Source organism: Euwallacea similis, chromosome 23 (assembly GCF_039881205.1).
Source record: "Euwallacea similis isolate ESF13 chromosome 23, ESF131.1, whole genome shotgun sequence".
Lineage (NCBI taxonomy): Eukaryota > Metazoa > Arthropoda > Insecta > Coleoptera > Curculionidae > Euwallacea > Euwallacea similis.
The window spans coordinates 2,696,725-2,713,455 of record NC_089631.1 but is presented as its reverse complement, the minus strand read 5'-3'; the positions used below and the strand labels follow the sequence as shown (position 1 = coordinate 2,713,455).

General features: G+C 37.5%; 1 pseudogene; it reads right to left on the bottom strand.

The window, feature by feature from the left end:
* Positions 1-13,575: 13,575 nt before the first annotated feature.
* LOC136416507 (uncharacterized) lies at positions 13,576-16,686 on the bottom strand (annotated as a pseudogene).
* Between the last annotated feature and the right edge of the window lie 45 nt (positions 16,687-16,731).

The window sequence follows — 16,731 nt, the reverse complement described above, 5'->3', positions numbered from 1 at the left end:
AGTTTTGCGACAAAAGAGGCAACAATACGCAGTCAGACCGATACAATGCGACAAACGAAAAGGCTCTATCCATCATTTTTCTTTTTATCGTTGATAATGATACGCTTGTTAAAAGTGTATCAATTCATTTACAGATTTCCAGCCACTGGCTTGGCAATTACATCTGCAGTCACTTTTGCGAGGATACACATTTACTAATTACTGCTGAAAAGTTTATAACCAATTGGGAAACATCATAATAATTAATAAACCCAGAACAATCAACCGAACGCGAAAATAATGAAAGGACGCTGCTATGGGACGTATTCGTGTTGGCCGCTACATTTTAATGAAACAGTATCTGTCTCTATAAATTTATTATTTATATACCGAAAATCAACAATTAAAATGGTTCATTAATGGGCTGATTGACGGGCGAGAGATGAAATCGCATCGCCATTTTAATTCTGGGGTGGAATTTGAATTTGTTGTTTTGGTCCATGCAGTAGCGTTACCATTGAATACAAATTCAGCAACGAAAACGTTCAATTTCATTTTATTACAAGTTAAAAACGTCATCAATATTACAAGTTAATTTCTGTTTCTGTTGAAGATTAATCAAACGGGAAGATTAACCGAACTAACTTGGACTTTTTTGTCACGAAGAAAATCTTCAAAAGACTCCTGGCCTGGTGCTCTGGCGGTCGGGTAATGTGGGATTTCCCGAAACGCCTACTCTCTGCAAACTTCGGGATAATTCGCCGAATCTGGAACTGTCCCTGAGGGATATATCTTCAGAGTCAGAGGGAACTGCGAGTAGCTAGTATTTATTCCACTTGTCTTCTGCTAGTTGGTTCCGCGCTCTCCTCATCTGTTGTATTTTTAGGACATCTATTGTCTCTTTGGGTCATTTCAGTCTTGTTATACTTCTTTTCGACTTTCATGTAATCGAGAGGACTTTTATGATGGTTTCGCGGCTCCCTATGTTCAGATTGTGTCCTTTCAAGTCACGAAGCAACATCAATCTTCCTTTTTCCAAACACTTTGTCCATGCATGTGAGAGGAATTTTTGCTTTTTCCTTTGAAAATGAAAATTGTTCTTACATGTTTGCATTTGCCCCTGAGATGCTTCGCTTTGCGTTGTGGCATCCATGTCTGTATGGTCATCCTTGGGTGTTTGGTCCTTTCCCCTTGACGTTCTATAACCTTTCCTATCATGTTTGCCCCAAGGGTTGGTTTCTGATAGTGCAATAGGTCGTTCTTTCAGCTGGCTCGTATCCTGGCCCTTCCCGGTTTTACACTTTGAACGTCCATACTTTTGCCGTTCGCGCCTGTTAGCTCTCTTTCCCTTCTTCAAATTTGGTTACCTAGTCTCGGGAGAAGAGGCATCCAGGGATCACCACGTGGATTTGCCGATTGATCTTTGACCCCCAACTAACCAAAACTAATCTTTTCTAATCAACAATGTGGGACAATCTATTTTACTATGTTCGTCAGGTTAATTTAAGTTAGTCAACCCTCATTGGAAAATCCTCTATGGATAATGGAAGAACATTTTTTTTCCACAACTCCTCTCTTTAAATGGAAATCGATATCACAGTCCAGTGTACGCATACAGGGTGGTCAGATTTGAACTCCTTTTCCAGAACGGGTAAACGAAACAACAAAACCAGTATCGTAAATGTAGTACTCTTAAAAAGTGCCTTAAGAAATAGTTAATGAAATTTTACTCTTATATGAAATAAGAGAATAATAAGCGTTTTTCAGAATTAGCTCAAATCTAAGGACACTCTGTATCTTAACAAGTATTTCGTTAAAAATAGAACAATGACATTTTCACCGATTCATACATTTTTTTACGGTTATACGTTACTGCACTCGAGTCATTATTTTGAATAGAACCACCTACATATTTTGATAGAAAAATGTCTCTTTCAGTCTAATTTTTTCAACTCACTTTTTTAATACGGCCCTGGCATTTTATTTCATATTTTGAAAGTGTTGTTGTAAATGTGTAAATGTATGGAAAAAAATTTCAGGTCCGTATTAAAAAAAAAGGTGAATTAGTATTGATATCCTGAACGCCTAACACCATATAGGTATGATAATGAATATGATAACGAAAAAAATATTAAACTTTTTTGATAAACATGTTTATGAAATATTTTTAATTCACCATTTAACCGATTTTCTAACTTTCATTAAAAAGAGACTCCCTGTATAGTGTGTTCTATTTGGCGAAAGGCCAGTTTTGATATGACACGGCCATGAATGAATGAAAGTACCCCGCATAGGCATATTTTGTATTTAACATTTTTTCGAAAATCTGCGAGGTATCCGAAGAAGAGCGTTGGAAATTTTATTTCGGACACCGTGCAGTCGTTTCATGATGAAAATTAGAGAAAATTTGATTATCTGCATTCTTCTTTCTCTCTTGATTAGAGAAGATGTCCTTGGTACTTAGTTTTCAAGTGGTTGTTCATTAGGTTACCCATGTGTTTCTTCTTTACATGGCAAATTTTTTCTTTGGCGTGGGATACAACTTGACATGGGATCGCAATTTTCCTGCTGCGCCCATGAAATTCATTTCTCAATTCCCCTAAAACACAATGGAACAATAAAATATCATCCGCTTTAAGTATTTGAATGGCACCTGCCAGTTGCATCCAGTTAAGCATTCATGGAATAACAAAAACATTAAAAGTTTGTACCAAAAAACTGTAAGTTATGAACTTGTACATTCGCGATTTAATAAACAGTATACAATAGATATGATTCAGATAAATTAATATCGAAAATCACAATTAGTCGTGGAAAGAGGCAATGAAAGCGATTCGACTTGGCGATGCCAAAATGAAATCATAATAAGGTCCCGGATGGCCGTCGCCGCTTTTTGCCGTCTGCGCCATGTGCCTTTATAATCTTATATTAATAATTCAATGTTCCCTCCATTATAGTAATAAAGTAATATGTCATAAAGAAGCCCCGAACTCCGAAAGACCAGATGTTGAAGATTTAATATCACTGACGGACCTTCTATACTCCGATACGGCCAGACGTTCCTTCAACAAATATTCAACCCTGAAAACCATAGATTCGCCAAGTCATTTTCTCATGATCAAAAATCTAACCGAAATATACTTTAATGTTAATTCTTATGTCCAATCAGGATGGTTATAGCGATGCTTTGAGCTGCCCACAGCATCCACTTGTCGTATTAGTGGGTCTTTACTAAAGTCCATTTAGGGGCGATTATCGTCGGCTATCATCGCAATCCTTCGTGTACGTCCGCCACCCCCGCAGGCAATAATATTTGACAAAGATAATAGGGAATTTATTAAAATCCCCGTCGAAGATTATAACTCCATTTCCGGGATTTGAAAGGATTTATGCCGGGAGAAAAACCGGAACTGATTTATAAATCGGCGCGACGGACCGGGAGGAAGGAAAATTTTAATTAAATCTGGATTTGAATTTAAAAATCAAGTTATGGAAAAAGAAGGCGAAGAGGTTGGATAAAAATGCGGAGTGAAATCGGAGGAGAGGGCGAATGTGATCGGTTCCTGATAGGCGTAATTGTGGTCTAAGTGGTTATCGATGGGAAATTAATTCGATTCGTTGCGGGCAGCGCCTAATTAGGCGCCTTAGGAATTTTAAATTAAAACCCCATTTCAGATGGGGATTAAACTTTTTATGTGAGAAATTGGGATGCTTTCAATTTCACTTGTGTTTCTTAACAAAATGGTGTAGAATTTTCTTTCTATAAAAATTGTGTCTTTTTTAACAATTGCCTTGACAGTATCTCCAAATTCCTTTTTTAGTTTTTCTCATAAAGTGTTAAACATGCACCCTAATTGGGGCGGTAAATTGACGTCAATTACATAGGCATAAAAGTCTTTACTTTAGGAATTTTTATGTACCAATTGCACAAAGCTAGAGCGCAGACAATTAGGCTCGCTTTTCTTGATAAAATAGTGAAATCTATTTGCATAAAAAAATAATTTTTGTGGCTTGAAAGTATCACCGCCTCCCTTTACTTTCCTATAGGCTGTCACGCACCCTAAATGGGGTGGACAAGAAGAGCACCCACGTATAAAGCTTTACGGCCACATCTAATGATCTTTTATTAAAATGTTTTGAGGATAATTAAAAGGGCGCTACGCCCTATTAGACGGTTTAAATTTGCATACGCTTAATTTGGAACCTTCCGGGCACATATGCCCTTAACGTCCACCTCTAATCCCGTATTAGAACGTTTGATGCGCCTCTTCTGGCCCATTTACCGTAAATCAAAAATTCTTTAAGGAAGCATCGAAGCAGAGCACACAACAAATAAATCAGCCCCAACACGAATCCAATATATGGCGGCGCTTTTTTCGTATACAAGGGGGGCCATATTTCAGAAATGTAAGCAACATACACTTGTGAAAGGCCATATATCACTTCGCCGCTTTACAATTTTTTGTCCACATAAATTTAAAACCCTTTCTTCCGATACAGACTCGATTTGGTCGCCGATTCCGGACCAATAAATACTGATTTACGCACTAATAGCCGGGGAAAAAAGTGTTTTATTTTGCTATAAAGCGTCATAAATCCCGGAGGACAAATTTAGGGACTGTCGAACGTATCTGTTGAATATTAAGGGATGCTTGTTTCGACGATCACGTATATCACGGGAAAAATTATGTACTGCAAAAGATTCGTAGGTATTTAAATAAACCCGTCTACTCACTTTTAAGGGGATGAACGTGTTCAGTTTCACGCGGTACAGAGGCGTAGCAAATAGGTTTAAAAATATAAATTAATAAGTATCAAAACAACAATGACACGCGTCCTCACACGTGCCCTTTCCTCACTTATTGCCTCGCATTTAATATCTACGATGTCAGTCTTTTTATTGGATTTTATCCGGTGGTTGGCATCCCTTTATTTCAACCCCTTTACGCTAATTCGATGCGTATTTAGGATTTTGTTAAAAAAGAGCTGATTGGTTACAGTGAAAAAACAATTCGTTACGGCGAGGGCTTTAAACTTTTCAAAGGGATGTTCATTGTGGGGGATGTTACCGTTTATAATTGCCAGATGCTGCTGATATCGGTGCGGCCTTTTTTATTATCTATATGGAAAGGAGATGGGTGATTTGCGGAATTTTTTAAATTATAATTAAATCTGGAAAGTGTTTAATAATTTATTTTTGAAGTTTGAGGAAGTGCAGCTTAAACCCCTCGCTAATTTGAGGAGATTCGAATACGCTTCGGGCACTCTTTTAATGAGCCTTTTTTGCTATTTTAATTATAATATAAACAAGCTTGAAGGCTTTCGCCTGGATTGTGCTGAAGCCTAATTTAATCAAACGTTTTAATTAAGAAAAATTGCCACCCATCCTTTGAATAAAGAGTTTAAAAAAGCAATTAAATAAGGGCCACGAATTTAAAAATTAAGACATGCAGGACCGGATTAAGTTTCAATGAGAGCCACCCAATCACGTTTCCATATTTAAAAGTTGTTTGTGCACAGATTTTTAGTTTCGCACGTTGCCCTGACCAGTTCTACAGGAGGATTTTTCAAGGGAGTTTTAGCGAGCTTCAGCCCGGCCCTGTAATCCAAAAAACTCGTGCCTCGCCCCTCGAACGGCTTAAAGAACGAGGGCAAAAAGAAAAAGATTAATTTAGTAAATGAGGAATAATTAAACACAGCCCTATACAATTTTTTACTTGTCAAATGCAACCGATTCGCTCGCTCAAGATCCGCTCTCGGACTCTTGATGAGGAAATACGGGGAAACACAAATGATCCTCTTGCCTAATGGAAAAAAGGAAATGGCCCCGGGCCCGGAATTAAGAAAAAGTTTTCTTTGTTAATCAAGGGTGGTTGCTATCTATCGTGCGTTTTTCCACTTTTTTTTGTTCCTCAGAGGCAGAATACTCTACGTAAAACCGTAACAGTACCCGAGAATCAAATATCTCCATGCCTACCTTAGTAACAGCTTTCAGACCAGGAAAAACCCTTAATGTTTTGGCAATTCTAAACGCATTATTAGGGGTAGCTAGAATTATTCGGAATCGCTGGGGCGAAAAATGGAATCGCAACGACAAAGGATCGCGTCAAAAAGGGCTTAAGTCAAGCGGCTAATTGTTGATTAATTGACGTGTTTATATGCAAAACGTTTACGGCGTGCATCGTCGGCTATTATAAGAGTTCAGGTTTCAAATCGCACGTTACCGGTTTAACGAAACAGAGGTACTCCAATTAATATGTCAACCATCAAAGGAGTGAGTTTATTTATGGCTTAAAGGTACAGTCAACAAAAACGCTGAGAAAAAGTTATATAAACGTCGATTCAACTGAACCAGAATTGCCACTTGAACTATCCCATAAAGACATCATTGCAGTCAAATTAGTTTACTTTGCCATTCTTTAAAATTAAGAAGTCGTGAGTAGGAGAACTGGCAACACTTCGTACAGCAACATACAGGGTATTCCATAAAATATGTCAAAAATTGAAGAGATGAATTTGTGGATAATTTTAAGAAAAAAGTTGACTTGAATATGGGTCTATTTTCGCTTCGTGTCTGATATATAGGATGATAAATAATTAAGTTTTTAAAATTTTTTGCTTAATAAGTCCGTTTCTGGGCTACATATTTTGTGTACTACCTTGAATTGGTAACAATGCGTGTAATAACACGCGTATGGTAAGGTGGGTTACCTACGTATTACCCGATAGGCATCGTGGAATTCAAGAAGCGCCGTTGCCGTTGTTCATTTTAATTAAGAAATTCCCCGATTTTATGTGAATTTGGTTATGATAGTGATAGCAATAGGACCTACTTACGGGTTAAGTATTTTTCCAGCAAATTATTTTTATCCGTGGTCACGCTGTTGTCAGTTCTCGTAATTGTAGGTAGAGAAATTACGAGTGCTGAGAGAGAAAGATGGTGGTGAAATGTGTTTTTATTCTTCCCTCGTTTTCATATACCATGCAAAGAATTGAAAATACATGTATTATCCAGTTATGTAATCAAAAAAGACCAGCGATACATTCCGAGTTCCTCCCCCCGCGCAAAAAAACCGTAACGATGGGCCTAATCTTCCGTGAACCCCCATGATTAATCTCGTCCAGTCAAAAACAATACTGAATGCATTGCTTGCGGTAAAAATCAATCAAGACCCGTTGGCGGCCTGCAAAAACTCACAACAAGCAGGAGGCGATAATCGTATTACTAATAGTCCGCCTGCGATAATATTATAAGGGATCGCAGGACCGCCAGCAGGTCGCGCGATCCTGCTAGTGACAGCTTTTGTAAGGGTGCTGGAGCCCCGCTGCTGCCTCAAACCCAGCGGCGTCCCTCCTTATGGGGTGCTGAGACGGAAAAGTAGCCCTTTGGCGCTTGACCTGAAACTGCAAATAATCCGCGAAGCAAAGGCTTCAACAACAAGGATAACGTGTAGTTCTGACTCTTCTTTGTATGTGAAAAGATTCGATTTCAACAACACGTAGGCCTTTAAATGTTTCCTACGGAGTTCATTTGCTGCCCTAAAACTTTTTATTTCTGTGTATAAAAGTTAAATCGCCAATAAACGGGAGCCGACGTCACGTCAATAAAGTAAAACGAAGAAAATAAAAACGTGTTTCGCGGAATGGAAACTGGACTATTCCGGGAGAAATGTATTTCCATCGGGAAAGCGTGTAGCGAGTGTACGTGACGGTGCGATTTTTCACTTTGATATTTTGACAGGGGTGTAAAGTGACCAAAGGAAACGGCCCCTTTATACAGCCAGACCCCCGGTCAAGGCGCGATACATTTGTGTATCCTGGGAGTTTTCACGCTTTTTGGAGTTACAGCAAAATTACTTATTAATATAATGTATAGTTGAATATTTTATTCCAAAATAACATTGAACGTATCCACATAAGCGTAGGGACGAGGGGAAAAAGAAGGGGGGGGGGGAGGGAAATGGGAAATAATCGCTTGAGAAAATACTCTTAAAGTGTATCCATAATTTCAAGAATTAAAGTGAATAAAGGCAACGGCGCTCTTCCTAGGCCAGTTCCGGAGTCCGAGGCAGCTTTGCGGTAGTATCGTATGTTATTGCAAACATTGTTGCCAATGCTTACACCGCTTTTCCCTTAATTTTAAAGTAGCATGTTTTTATTTAAGATTCAGTTTTCAAAAATTTCAAAAATCTGGAATAAATATAGATTTTGAGATTCTAATTGCTAGTTCAAAACATCAAAAATTCTCCAATTTGAGTGAGAATTCCAAATCTTTGCTGCTTCATTTCGCAGATAAAATCTACAAACCTTAAAATTCCTTTGGAAAACAAAATTTAGTACTTCCAATTTCTGGTACAAAAATCCAAAAATCTTTTAAAAATGGAAAATTACAGTCAAAGTTACGTGCTTTTTGTTTTTGCTTTGTGCTTTAAATGGCTAAAGATTTGGAAACTTAGTGAAAAACTAAATTTTATTATTCCAATCGGACACTTACAATAAGGAAATTAGTGGTGCGGGAACTGGCAACAATGCGCTTAAAAGACGTACGGCAACGTTGTCACATATTACAGTAAAACTGTTATAGAATTAAAAGAGCCTCATTGTCGTCAATTACTTTCCACGTAAAAAATCCAGAATTTAAATCAACTTGAATATGACGATAGTACCGGCATTATGGATGAAGGAAGGGGAGGTGAGGTTGGGCAACGGATTTGCCTGGTCAGCGGTTTTTCTTGACCAAGAAGGCGGTGAGTAAAAATTTCTCCCAGTGCTCCAAATTTTGTAAGGCCGGCCCTGGTGCTAAATTATAGTTTTCACCAACTCTTAGATTGCCCATTTCCCGATCTATTTGTATTTCCGTGCCTCCATTTTCTCGCTATCGAAATGATTTTAGCAATCAGTCTTTCATCCATATTTACTAACATGCATGTCTAGATGAAGATCAAATCTAAATTTCGTCAGTCTCTCCCTGACTGATCATCACTATGTCGTCTGCAAAATTAGTTCCAGTTCTCTGCCTTGCTTCTTTGTCCTGCAAAGTGAACTTATTTTCGTTCTTTTTTCATGGAGAATTTTAAATTTTCCTTCCCATAAAGTTACGTTCCTATCTGTCGGGAAACTGAATGCTGACTTAATGGGCATACAAACCCAACTGTGAAGAGGAGCACTAAAGAGAAATAATAGGATACAATAGCATCGCTTCAATAATTACAAAGCTGTTAATTAACGGCGGGAAAACAATAAAAGCAGGAAGCGAACTGAGCGGCTGGCTTTATCCTGAGCCCGTTTTTCTCCTCAGTTATAATATCCAATATAATATACATCAACCGCAGAAGTAGGAAGATTAATATCATACTAAGGCGGAAGCTGGAGCGTCGATTTTCGACGACTGCGTCCCAAAATGACGGCGAATAGCTCTATTATCCCTTCAACCCCTTAGTACTATTACTACTGTTACTATGTTATTTCGCGTTTTCTCTAATAAAGAACATAATAATTTAAAAAAAGCTACAAGTAAACGTTGAAGTATCAGAGGGGCGTCATGTGTTGTCAGATAATTAATTGTCAGATAACTTATTGTCAGATAACAGATTGTCAGGTGTTTGATGGTAAATAACAAATGGCGACGTTTACGGTTCACCACCTGCTGCGAATTTTTAAAAAATAATCACCAATTAGTTTGGATTAAACATTTTAGATACGGGAAGTTACTCATGGGCACTATGGAGGGTTGGAGTATAACGAACCTGTAACATGATGAGAGGCAACAACCGCTATAAATACTTCAGGCACACACTCAGATAGAGAAAACATCATCGCGTAACTTTTTTGCAATATGACATTATATATGCATTATAATGCGGTCCAGAAAATGCCGATGGATCCAAGCTCGCCTGTCTAAAGAAAGAACGAACAGGGCGGCTGCAGAGCGCGCGGGTAAAGTTAGAGCATTCATATTATATAGAGAGTTAACGTTCAAATATGCCACGAACAGAAATTGAAGCGAATCCGATGTATGTTTTAGTTTTTTGCCTCCGGGGCCTTCCGGCCGGAGCCGCCTCGACTCCTGGAAATGGTTATAGTTCCGCTATGTTGAATTTATCTCTCTGTTGTTGAATTATTTTTCTTGCTTCTTTAGTTTCCAAACTGTATACAGGGTGTCCCAGAAACAATAGTACTAATGAGGGTTGAGAGCTAAAGGGTAAAAAAATAGAGCGTTTCTAAAAACTACACTAAAAAACCTTAAACAGAAGTTGCAGGTTTCCATTATACAGGACGACAAAAATAAATTAACAACCAGTAAAATGAAAACAAGCAACTTCTGTTTAAGACTGTTTAATTTAGCTGAATTGCTCTATTTTTTAACCCTCTAGCAATCAAATTCTCACTGGTCCTATTGCGTCTGATACACTCTGTACAAATAAATCAGGTTGACAAATACATGATATTCAAAGTGGACCTTGTGAACATGAAAGCAAAGCAAATCCGGGTACTAAATGAGGTTTTTAATCTAAGAGCCACGTGGCCAAGCGACCGCGGACATAAATGTCAGAGGCACGTCTTCTCGGGGCATTAAACGCGTCGCGACGCCTTCGGGTAATCGCCGCCATCGTTAATGGGCTGCGTGCGACGGACAGCGTCGACCAAAGCTGTTATGGACACGATAATGAGCTTTCCGGGTCTGCTCTTCTAATATTAACCATTTACTTAGTTGGGTATTCGACGCGAAACTACGTTATTTACTTCACTGCTTGAAGGGCAAAAATATCCATAGCTAAAGCCTGAGAAAAGCAGAAAAGCGAGCCATTTCTAAATTTTCAGAAAAAATTCTATTATGAATCACAAAAGGTTTATTTGCTCCGGACAGGCAAAATGTTTGCGATTTTTAAGCTTTTTTACGAAACAAATTTTTGCCTATACTCCCTGAAAAGACAATTTTCAAAATTTTTAAGAGATGCTTAACAGAACGTAGGAAGGCAACGTTTGAGGATTTTCATTAAATCTGACTAGTCAAGCGGAATTCTTGGGATTTTCGTCAACTCAGACTAACTCAAATGAAAGCTTCTCGCGATTTTCCAATAGATTTTTTTTAAAGAGTCGTAATTGGATTTTCAGAGTCTGTTTTAGCGTGATAAACGCAGTCAAATTTAATAAAACATCCCCTAATTGCAGGTAACCACAACAATGTTATTTAAATCTCTACTCTTCTATTATTATAATATTATATATTATAATATATACAATGTGGATATTTTAGACGGAACAGTCCATATAACTAAGATGCCGAACATATACGACCAAAATCCTCGGACATGTCGATTTTTATTTTTCCTTGCGGTTTTTTTTATAGTAAATTCATGTATACAGGGTAGTCAAAAAATCAGGTACGACCACCAACTTTGTTTTTTCAAATGGAAACACCTATTTATTATTTTATTTTTGAATTCTACGCAAAATTCTAAGTGTTTCATATACCATGTCTTATACCTAAACGCAACAGGTCTTGAGAAATTTACAATTGAACATATCAAAAACTAAAACTTTTGATTTATTTTAAACTTTCTTTGGCCTAAAAAGGACCGATTTAATACAAAATAAAATAACAAGCAACAATTAAATTAAATGTTCAAATTGGATCCCACCTACTTCTTGACAATAAGCAAGACGATGAATGAACTCCTGTGTGCCATTTTGAAGCATTTCTGGGGTAATTGTTCTTATTTCATTACGGATTCTTTCTTTTAAGGCTTCGATAATTATTGGTTGATTAAACTATATTTAAGATAACCCCATAGGAAGTAATCTAAAAGCGTGAGGTCAGGTGATCGTGCCGGCCATTTAACTACCCCTCGTCTCCCAATCCAACGTTCATAAAAAATGTCATTTAAATAAACCTTAACATCAATGTGGTAATGAGGGGGTTCTCCATCATATTAAAACCATAAAGTATCACTGGAAACATCAGGATGATGCTCATTTGGATATAGTTCAACAAGAGCAGCAACAACATCTATGAGCAATTCTAAATAGTTTTCACTCGTTAATGTTCCGTTAATGAAATGGGGTCCTAAAATTCTGTTGTCAACTATTTCGGTTCTAACATTTACTTTTTTTGGAAATTGTGTGTGGGTCTCCATCAACCACTGAGGATTCTGGTGCGCCTAATAGCAACAGTAGAGTATAGACCTGTTGCATTTAGGTATAAGACATGGTACATGAAACACACTTAGAATTTTGCGTAGAATTCAAAAATGAAATAAAAAATAAGTGTTTCCATTTGAAAAAACAAAGTTGGTGGTCGTACTCGATTTTTTGACTACCCTGTATACATGAATTTACTATGAAAAAAAAACGCAAAAAAAATAAAAAATCGACGTGTCCGAGGATTTTAGCCGCATATGTTCGTCATCTTAGTTATATGGATTGTTCCATCAACACTTCTACACTGTATAATGTCTGTTGAACATCACGTGATGAAATGAGTACGGTTGCGTTTTTTGTGGAATATTCTGAAATATCAAATCAGATATAGAAATGAATTAAGTACGTATAGACATAGAATCTGTTGCAACGGAGTAAACGCAGACAAATAAATGTAGTATAACCAGAGATATAGAGATTATATTGGGTCATTTCGGTTTTTTTTTGGGTCTTCGCTCCTATTTCCATTAAAGTGTTGGCTCTTTTTCGCTTAATGCTCGATCTACATTCCATATTGTGCCTAAATACCTCTATTGAGAGCCACAGTCCTACACACCAGAATTAAAGCAATCACTTCCTTTTGAGACATTGGTAAAATCACGAAAATCCAACGAAACTTTACTGGAATGGATCATTTTAGGGTAATCTGCAAGCTCAACCAAATTCGAACACTAACAAAAAACTTTTTGCCCTTTTGACGTAAACTTCGTGCGAAAGGCGTGACCCCATGATGAATGACTATAATTTCGCCCTGAAACGCCCCATATTCAGTAAATTTATATCCCCGTGGACGAGGAATAATTGAATGATTATGTTTAAATGTGACTTTTTTTATGGCGAATCCCGGTTTTTACCCCAAAAAAGAGTCAAATTGCTTATTTAATCATGCGGTACAATGGGGGTCAACCCTGAATAGTTACAATAGAGTCGATGACGGGGTTTGCGTAAACGCGATTGGTAAAAGCGAAAAAAGCGTGGAAAATGCACCACTGAAAGTTTTAATTATTTCAGGAAAAGTGCTGGATGGGTGCGGAAATACGCTTTTCATTTGTGATTAAATTTAAAAGTAAATGACAGGTCGGGTGCGACACAAAAAGGTCGGCGGCGCCTGGGGGCACTGGAAATGCGCAAATCGTATTTTTTTCGCAGTCTGAAACGTTGACAACCGATGGAGCTGAAGGGCTATTAATTTGATATTTCCGAACAAGGGATTTTTTGACTCATTATAACAAGCCGAAATTACTTGGAATTACCATGTCAGCTCAAAAAGGACATTTGGAATTCGCTGCAAAAATCACTATTGGGGGTGCAATTAAAATATCTTATGAAAACATAGGGATGGCTGTTTTTCTTTTACTGATCAACCACAAACACGGGTGCTCCCTAAAAATATTTCTAGCAACTGAGGGCTCCGAATCGGTAATACACGATTCTAAGAAAATGGTTGTAACACTCTGAAAGCAGAAATAAATCAGAAAAACAGCACAATTTTCATGAATTTTGTATACGTTTGCAATAAATCTCTCCATAGCTTTCATGTACTTTTTTGATGTTCAGGGACCTATTGCAGCAGTTATACATGAAACAGCTCGTGTGATACGCCCCTGACGAAACCAGTGTCTTTTCAGTCCCATACACCTATTTGATTATCTAATAATAAAAATAAACTAAACTATTGACAAATATTTACCTTTTGATTGCACCTATTGCAGCAAACCGTACATTGATCCCTAATTTGAGATATTTTGGGTTTTGATTGGGAATTTTGATTCTCGCCTATACAGTATTTCAAGGTTTGACAAGTACGAAATGCAGGAGGGCTTTTTCTACCATTTCGTAGAGTCTTCTTGAAAATTGCAAAATGAAATTAGCCAGTGGATAGCTGAGCTATACTCAGGCACTCAGATTACAATGAGAATTTAGCGTCAATAAATGGTTAAAGTTATTGATGAACGTCAATAAACGCATATTACATGACCAATATGAAATGGCAATAGTACGACCAATATTTGACTTGAGAAACATCACGTTTTATTAACGTCAAATTGTCGTATTACTTTGACAGCCCCATTGCCAGGCACTTATGTATATCAAACGTCTGTGCGTGCAACGCTTGTTCTTTGATAGTGAGATGATGTTGCGAAACCAACGATTCCTTATAAAAATAATTCAAACGTTGAAAGAGTACGAATAACTGAAATTTTACAAAACGTACTGTTATTTCGTACCTCAATTTTCAGATTTTGATACAAATTTCATTCAAATTCCTGAACCTGAAGACAAAATAGAAAGTCAACTAAACTTATCGTAGCTTCGAAATTCAGTGATCGTAAAAAGTGGTTTTGCTGATTTTGACGAATAATGTAATCAAAATGGATGACTAAACTTAGTTTTAAGTACCAATGTGATGGAAATGATGTCATTCAAAGATGTCATTATTTGATCATATTTATATTATCAAATGTGAACCAGGTGTCCCAAGAAAGTGGCTTACATTAAGGTGGCCATGATAGTAAATAATGTAGTTTTAAAACCTAAACCTGCTCTGGAAATTTGGTTTTAAAAAATAGTAAAAATGTATAAACCCGAGACCCTTACTTGGGACACCCGTGCGTTGCGTGGTTGCCTGGGCTGTCACACCAAGAAATTACTTACCTGCTCATAGCAACCTTTAATTCTCCCAGGACAACATTTGGGAGGGAGTGAAAGTGCCTTTGCAAGGAGCGCAATTAGATAGGACTCCTCCAGTCGTTGGAGGACACTTTGGTTGGCAGCATTCGACAGGCACACAATTTTTGGAGACAACTCTAAGGTGTCGGTCGGCATTTCGGTGTGCAGCATCTTATTTGGTCGCGGTGGCATTGAAGGAGAAGAGAACATGATGGTGGAGCACACCAAAAATATTAATTTATTTTCTGATGGGTTTAGTGGAAGGGTTCGTAAGACATAATTACCGCACAAGGTAGGATTCTATATAGTTATCTTCAACCTCACAACAGTGAGCACATCCTTTAGTGACAACAGTACTACATGGTGGAGGATGGGGTTTAGGGCAGCAAATTTCCTCTGGTGAACTAACAAATAAAAATATATATCAATTTTTCTATCTGCTGATACAATTTTTATGTTCTCTACCTGCCTTTTGGTGCACAGGAATTGCAACAACACTGCGGTTTTAAAGTGGGAATCTGAATCGGGCACCTGGCCGCTGCATAACTGCAACATTTCCTGCAAGAGCACGCAGGGCATCCTGACTGAATGCAGAATTTAGCAGAACCTCTGAAATATTCAGATGTAGCGCAATTTAAGCTCAGGATAGAAAGAAAGTAAGTTTACTTGGCTTTTGTCTGCATGCGTGATCGGTTATTATAATTTGCTACTTTTCTTAGAATGGGAAAAACATAGCAGTGCATATTCTTAGGGCGGTATTCGTTGGAAATACAGTTGCATGACTGTACGTTCCTTGGAGGGCAACTCTGGAATTTAAACATTTTTTTACTTTAAACTTTAGCAAAACTGTGTTACGATTTTTAGGGTAAGGGAACAATAATCGGTAGTCTTGCCGTATGCAGGACTTTCCTGGATAAGGCTGCACGACTGTTTCAAGATCTCAATGCAGTTCTTGTTCACAGAGCAACTGAGAGTGGATGTGACCGTACTAGACTTGTGAACTCCTGACGTGGAAACCACCTTTAAGGTAATGATACTCATACTTCCCTTGTTTGATAATTGGCTTCGTTCTAAAAGACGCCTTTACTTCGAAAAATGTTTCAATTACGCAACTATAGCAGCACTAGCAAAAGAGCTCTCCTTGGAAAACTTTCGTGATGTTTTTATTGAGACGCGCGTTGCACTGATCTAGGAAGGAAACGAGGAATTCTTTTAGCGGTACGGAAAATGACACAAAGTTTAGAATTAAATTAAAACAGTTCAAACGTGGTGTTCAATTCAGAAAATTTTGAAAAAGGCAGATCTTTAGAACCGTTAGCACCAAAAGAAATTTTTAAATACACGTAAAGGGGCCCTTGATCATAAGACTCCTCTTAACTTAAGGTATATCTATAGCGTTTTTTAGCGACAGAACTAGTGTTGTATTTCTGTAAAATGCGTGGTCTATTTACAGTTCAAATGCGAAAAATTATTGCCTCCAGATTTTAAATTTGAAAATTTAGTATAACCACACCACCATCTGGCGGGCAACGTTGTAAATAACGCCACCTATCATAAAGCTCTTTCTAGCGCTGCTTACATTAATGTATAATTAAGCTACTAATTTACAGATGTCGCACTAGTAAATTTTAAGGAAAACTTATATATCATTAAAATGTGCTTTTCTAACATAAAATTTTATTATAATTGATAAGTAAACTATGTTAATGGCACTGATTTATCTATTATGTCAAAAACGTACTTACAATAAGTGAAACAATTGGTGTGCTACATTTTATTCAGCGATATGAAATTTTCAGTTTTATAAACCTTGCATCCATATCGAGCGCACGACATTGTTCTTCAATTCATAAACCAGAAAAAACATTTATCTCCCTTTTT